Below are 7,760 nucleotides of genomic sequence, written 5' to 3' on the forward strand. Positions count from 1 at the left end.
TGTCCAGGTTCATCCGTACCAGCTGATTCCATGGCGGTAAGGATCAGGACGGGAGAAGGACGATCCGGACGGTCTGCCAAGTACCCTTCACGAACGAGTTGTGTCCCAACATGGGTTAAGTCTTCAGAAAGCTTGAGGATCCTTGCCTTAGAGAAATGGACGAGAGAGAAGTCCATCATGGGATCGAACACGGAGGCAAGGTTGTTGGTACCATCTTCGGGATGTGCGGTACGGACCAAATGGGCCAAAAGTAAGAAGATGCGGTCGTCTTCGGATTCTTCGCGTTCCAAGTTGATTCTGGCTTGACCATCAGTCTTAGCTTGGCGAGTTGGACGAGAAAGAACGTCTGTGGTACAGTCAGTTCAGTCGTCTGGACGTGGTTCCAGCCTTAGCTCCACTCCGGACGTACGCGGGTCGATGCGGTACACGGCACGATCAGTCTGATCGGTACGGTCGGACGGACGAACCTTGTTTGAACTGCTCTGAACGGCCTGATCTCCATTCTGGTCTGGTTCCATGTACTGATCCAGTGCTGAGGCGCATCAGATAGTTTCAGGTTTGGTTCGGTTCGGATAGTAAAACTAGGAACAGAAAAATACCCAAAAAAAATTTGGTTCTCATTTGGTTTCGCTTTCAGTTCTGGTAGTTCGGATAGTTCGGATAAAATATCGGTTATTTAGGGTAAAATATAAAAAAATTAGGATGATTTAGAAAATTTTTGCCGATATTTCAGATTACTTTGGATATTTCGGAGAATACTATCTGGATAGTTTCAGATAATACTATCCGAATAGTTTTGGATACTTTCGGGTAGTTCAGATACTTTATAATAATTTAGTTATTTTCAAATAAATTTTTGGTACTTTTCATAAAATTTAAAATTATAAATATATATTTAGCTATGTTATATGTATATACAATTAATATTCTTATATATATATTCGGATACCCGTTCCGTTCTCGGTTTGGTTCCAGTTCGGTTCAGTTATTTCGAATATAGAAATATAAGAACCGTTCAGATATTTGAAGGTCTCGGTCCGGTTCCGGTTTTGGGTATTTCGGTTTGGTTCTAGTTCGGTTCTTTGGTTCCGTTTTTTTTCCCATGCCTAGCTTCTACACCCAGGTCTACGGTTCGAATCCCAAGCTAAGCAATTTTTTTCATATTGCATTTTACAGGAGTTTCATGTTTCAATTCCGTAGAAAACGATTTATTAAACAATTATGCAAACTACAGAAGAAAGTCTTACGAGAGATCTTAAACATGGTGCAAGTAAATCTGGTCAAGCGTAGATTTTCATAGGACGGTTCAAGTGATGCAGTTAGTGTACATCCCCATAAGGCATGTAGTATTGTCGGTTGTCGAACCGTCTAAGTAATCTTTCTCATAATTGTAATATCATAATGAATCAGCGTTAAAAAGAAGTCAAGTTGTCTAAACAATAAGGAACAAAAAACAAAGCAAAGAAAATCGCCTAATACTTGGTTCAGTAGACTAACCACACCTCCTAAAGCTAATGGCGATCACTTCGGTATTTTCATTTCAGGAGCGGCCTTGGAAATCTCATGCTTGTTTATATAGCTTCTCTAAGTAGTCTATGCCCTGATTCTCTTGAAGATTTATGTTTATGTTCTTTCCTTTTCCTTCTTGTTTTCCTTTTCATTTTCTCTATCCATTTATCCGATACCGACGAATCCTAATCCGTTTGTGACTCCGTTCCAGCTCGTGTCCACCTGATCAGCTCCAGCCCCAAGGCGTTCATGATCCTAGACGAACTCAGCTCCATCATACATCAAGGACAGCTCGCGATCCGACAGCAACAGCTCCCGTTCGCATCAGAGCCGCTCGCGATCCGATAGAAGTAGCTCGCGTCCCAGCCAGCTCGTGTCCCGATCGTGTCTAAGCTCGAGGTTCATTCTTGGTGGTCCGGTTTCAACAAACAACTAAACTAAAGGTATTTCGAATTCTAAGAACATAATGAATCGAATTTGGTTGATTGTAAAGAATGAAACCCTAAAAGATAATCTCTAAGATGAAAGCCATAGGATAATAGATCAATCCCTAAGCGAGTAAATCGAAGCTCTATGAGTTCGATCCCCAAACCCTAAAAATAGAGATTGATCCATTGATCAATTAAAATCAGAACCTTAAAGGTTTTGAATCTCAAATCAAATCCCTTTGATCTAAGATCAAATTTTCGAAATCCCTAAACCCTAATTCGAAAGCTATTGATTAATTAAAATTGATTGATTGATTAATTGAGATTGAATTTGATCATCCTGAAATTGAAATTGCTTGTTAATAAAATCGAAACACCAAAACCCTAATTCTGAAAATCGATTTTGATTGTTTGAAATTGAACATTGATTGGTTGATTTGATCACCTAGAACTATTGTTAGGATTGTTCAAGCTCGAATCTGATTGTTTGGCTTGTTTAAACTAAAACCCTAATGACCTAGTTTAGATTATTTTAAAATCGAAATCTGAAACTACATATTAGGTTAAACTGTTCTAGACTTGTTCATACTCGTGGCCGTGTGGCCTTGTTGCATTCATACCATAACTTAATCACATTGATTGATTGGAATTACACTTAGAACTTATTCTAGGAATGATGTTGAATTGAATCAAATAGCGGTGTGACTTGATCTTTGCTTGGCCGATAGGTTTGCTTGTTTTGATTGCATCATGAACTGATAGAAACAAATCATGTTAGGATTGCAATTACACGACAAACTAAATGCATAAAAACGAACTAGTTTGCATCCATGGCCGTGCGGCTTGCTCATTGGCCGTGAGGCATAGATCTTGGCTGTGAAGGCTTGTTTGATTGTTTGAACATAAAACCCTAATCGTTTAAACATTAAAAACTATTCCTAAAGATCTAAATATATTAATCTATAACTTCAGATGTCGAAAATCAACAACCTTGATTTCGCTGCCCTAAATCTTTCTAGAGACAATTACCTTCAGTGGGCGCTCGATGCTAAGATCATCTTGAAATCCAAGGGTCTCGGTGAATGTATCACCGAGAACAATAATGCCAATGAAAAGGATCGTTACAGAGCCATCTTGATCATTCGTCATCATCTAGCTGAGAGTCTCAAGGATCAATATCTAACCATTGAGAATCCACTAGATCTTTGGACTGAATTGAAATCGAGATATGATCACCAGAAAACGGTGATCTTACCATAAGCTTGGTTCGATTGGACGAATCTGAGGATCCAAGACTATAAGTCTGTGGACGAATATAAATCTGCAATGTTTAAGATTGTTTCTAAAATGAAACTGTGTGGTGAAAGTATTACGGAACAGGATATGCTTGAGAAAACCTTTTCCACTTTCCATGCAAGCAATGTGCTGTTACAACAATAGTACTGAGAGAAAGGTTTCAAAACCTATGCTAATCTTATTTCTTGTCTCTTGCTCGCTGAGCAGAACAATGAATTACTGATGAGAAACAGTCAGATGAGACCACTTAGATCAGCTCCACTACCTGATGCACACGCTACAGAGGACAATAAAGAGTCCAACCATGTCCAAGGAAACGGCCAGCATGGCCGTGGTCGAGAAAAATCGAACGGACGTGGCCGCGGTCGAAGATCCTTTGGCCGCGGTCGAGGAAATGGACGGGACCGTGGCTCATTTGGACGAGGCCATGGTCGTGGCCGTGGATCTTCTTTCAAACCCCAACACTCGACTAAATCAGAGAAATACGTGTGCCATAGATGTGGAATGAGCAATCATTGGGCTAAGACTTGTAGGAATCTCAAGCATCTAGTTGTCTTATATCAAGAGAGCTTGAAAGGAAAGAATCCTGAAGCCCATATGACTTACCAAGATGATGAAAACGACTTCAATCATGAGAATGACGATCTTATGGATTATGAAACTTCAGATTTTCTAAAAAAAAAAAAAACTGAAGATTGATTTCGACATTTGTAATCTAAATTCTATGTTCTTTGTTTTGGTGTTTTTCATTTCTATGTTTTCATTTTTTCGAACTTGTTTTATTAAAACTTAATAAAAGGAATGAATGATTTTATTAAAAAAATGCCAATATGAGTTTATAAATTGCGGGTATGGTACACATTAAGGTCTATGGCCAGATATGTATAAGGGAAAGCGTTTAGATGCTTTATATTCACCTAGAGAAACCCATTGAGATTATAAAATATAGAGATATAAGAATGGTTTCCACAATGATACAATGGGCAAAAGGAAACAGCAGTTCCTTCAGAGTTATGAAATCGCCCAAGGCCATATTAAGTCCTAAAAACTATATCTGCATTCCCTATTGATCTAGACTATGCCAAGATCAGTATGATAGAGGCAAAAGTCATGGTAACCAGAATGGTTTACCCACAAATTATACACTTAATGGCATGACCGGATTGGCCATCCTGGTCCAAAACATGATGCGAAATTGATATTAGAAAAGGCACAAAGAGTTATCCCATAAAATCTCACATGTGTAGCATGAACACAAGGGAAACTCATTAGGCCATGATGTCCCAAAGCACTTAAATATTACAGTATGTCCATGAGGAGGCAGTGAGGACAAATCCTCACATGTCCATACTATATATAGCTTTTTTTTGTGCATCATACTATATATAGCTTGGCTGAATCCTTTTATAAATCTATATTGGCCATTACCCATAGGTCCAAACTCTCAGTCCAAGGCTTGGGGACACACGAATTTACATGCACCTTAACTAATAAGCATCAGACCATTTAAGTGAGCATAGATATTCTCATCTCAAATTTATTACGGATCATGAGCCAGACATATACCATCTTGAGATATTTGGATAAGCCACCACAAATATATGTGCCGTCTAAGATGGGTCCTTAGAAGAGGATGAGGATGGGGATATATGTTGGATATGAATCTCCCACAAATAATGAAGTACCTTGAGCCAAATATGGGTGATCTATTTAGTAGCCAAGAACACGGATTGCAAAGTTTAAATGGATCCGACTATCCAACATTAGGGGAAAAAAAATAATAAGCTGGTAAGAGAAACATAATGGCATCGACCATCATTGTCTTGGCAAGATCCTCAGACTAAAGAATGTGAAATAGACGTCCAAATATTATACATTTACAAAACTAGCTAATCAAATGTCAGACACATTTGCTGACCCGAAAAATGACTAAGTCATATATAAACCAGCTTGTAAAGCACCAACTAAATTGATGTCCAAGAGAGACACAGTCAAGTTGCTACAGAGTCTATACAAGATAGACCAATAAGTTCCAAAGATAAGAATCCTCGAAAACAAAAAAGAAAGGTGCATAGAATGATAAAACAAATCCGAGGTCAAGGAAACCATTCCAGACATAGAGATAAGGCCAGCCGGCTCTAAAGTACAGGTATCAAACAATGTAGCTTGGGACGCCAAGCTGCAAAGTATTAAAGGTCCTGATAATAATGAATCTCAATCGATTATATCATGTTTGGAACATAATGAAACACAATAAGGAATGTCGACATAAGATGATACAAGGTAGCACTTGAATTTATGAATATAAGCGAGGATCATGAACCCACGTCAATATAAGAGTGCGCACTCGTAGAACATATTGAATGGAAACGTGGGGTTAAATAGTTTAAAGAAGAAAGGCGTATTTGACCATATGATTAAGACGCCATATGATGTTAAAACCAGTGGATATAAATGGATCTTGTGAGGAATATAAATCGTGAGATATAAAACTGATGTTGCACAAGGATTCTCACAAAGACCAGTAATAGATTATGAGGAGATATACTCCCATGTGGTGGATGCAACTACTTTTAAGATTTCTCATAAGTCTGACTATATAAGAGAGAAAATTAGACTTGCAGCAAACTGATGTAGTGACTGCATATTTATATGGTCCACTGGATAATGAAAGTACTAGAGGGTATTGAGCTGAATGTACAACAAGTTCTTGAGAACAATATTGATAATCATCGAAATATATGATCTGAATATCCTAGGAACCTCTGGATACAATTTTCCAAACGGTTGAATACCTTAAGAAAGAATTCGAGATGAAAGATCTCGAGAAAACAAAATTCTGTTTGGGATTACAACTTGAGTACATAAATGATGGGATCCTTGTGCATCAGATAACATACACTGAAAAGGTACTCAAGAGATTCAATATGGCCGATTGCCATTCTCTGACCAGTCCCATGGTCGTGAGGTCTCTCGGCCTGGACACTGACCCATTACGTCCCAAGATGGACGATGAAGATGACCTAGGTCCCGAAATGGCATATCGCAGTGCCATAGGAGCTTTAATTTACTTGGCAACTCACACACGGCCTGATATAAGCTTTGCCGTGAACCTACTATCTAGGTTTAGCTCCTGTCCGACCCAGAGGCATTGGAATGGGATCAAACATGTTCTTCGTTACCTGCAAGGAACGAAAGACTTGGGTCTATATTATACTAACCATAACAAAGATGGTTTAGTTGGCTTTGCTGATGCTGGTTATTTATCAGATCCACATCAAGCTCGATCAAAGACAGGATATGTCTTTACACATGGAGGTACGGCCATATCATGGCGTTCCATGAAACAAACCATCGCGGCCACTTCATCTAATCACTCGGAAATCTTGGCCATACATGAGGCCAGCCGCGAGTGTGTTTGGTTGAGGTCGATGACCCAACACGCCCGAGCTGATTGCGGGATGGCCGAGTGCAAAAGCCAACCGTGATGTATGAGGACAATGCTGCGTGCATTGCTCAGCTCAAGGACGGTTACATAAAAGGTGATAGGACGAAGCACATATTGCCTAAGTTCTTCTTTACTCACGAGCTTCAGAAAGCCGGTGAGGTCCAGGTCGTCCAAGTACGATCCAGTGACAATTCAGCTGACCTATTCACCAAGGCACTTCCTACCTGCACGTTCAGGAAGCTCACGCATCAGATTGGGATGCGTAGGCTGAAGGACCTCCACTGAGGTTCACATCAGGGGGAGTAGTACGTGTTGTACTCTTTTTCCTTCATCATGGTTTTGTCCCACTGGGTTTCCTGATAAGGTTTTAATGAGGCAACATTAAGCGTATTACAATCCCTGTATGGTTATGGCATCCAAGGGGAGTGTTATAAATCAATTGGTGGATGTCCATAACCGGCCCGGTCCATACCGGCCCGGCCATAAGAGGGCCCATACACTTAGAGAGAGAGGACAGTCCAACCCTAGAGAGAGAGAGGCGGCTACAACTTGCATATTTCCTAATTCGTTTCTATTATTGTATTTCCATTTATCTCTCTTGTAACCCCTATATAAAGGAAACACTTATTCATTAATAATATAAAGAAACTTACGGTTCTAAATCCTTAAGTTTACAACGAGAAAACCAAAATAACTCGATGTTGTGTTTATCGTAACGTGTTAAGTATATAGATTTAAATGGATACTTGATAGTATTATAATAGATTTGATAGTATAATAGACTATGTCTCTTCCATTTTGATTGTTACACATAATGGTGTGTACAGCTAGGCATGGGACGGATCGGATATACGGACAACTTTAAGGTATCCGGATCCGGATCCTTATCCGGCGGATCCATAATTTTACTATCCTTATCCGGATTCGGGGTTCTCGGATATCCGGGTGGCGGATATCCTTCTAAAAATTGTAATATCCGGATCCAGATTGGATCCTTAAAATAAATAAATAAATAAATATTAATATATATATAAAGTTAAAAAATAATTTAAAATAAAAAAAAATCTTATAATGTTTTA

The sequence above is a fragment of the Brassica napus genome, unplaced genomic scaffold (assembly GCF_020379485.1).
Source record: "Brassica napus cultivar Da-Ae unplaced genomic scaffold, Da-Ae ScsIHWf_1257;HRSCAF=1793, whole genome shotgun sequence".
Lineage (NCBI taxonomy): Eukaryota > Viridiplantae > Streptophyta > Magnoliopsida > Brassicales > Brassicaceae > Brassica > Brassica napus.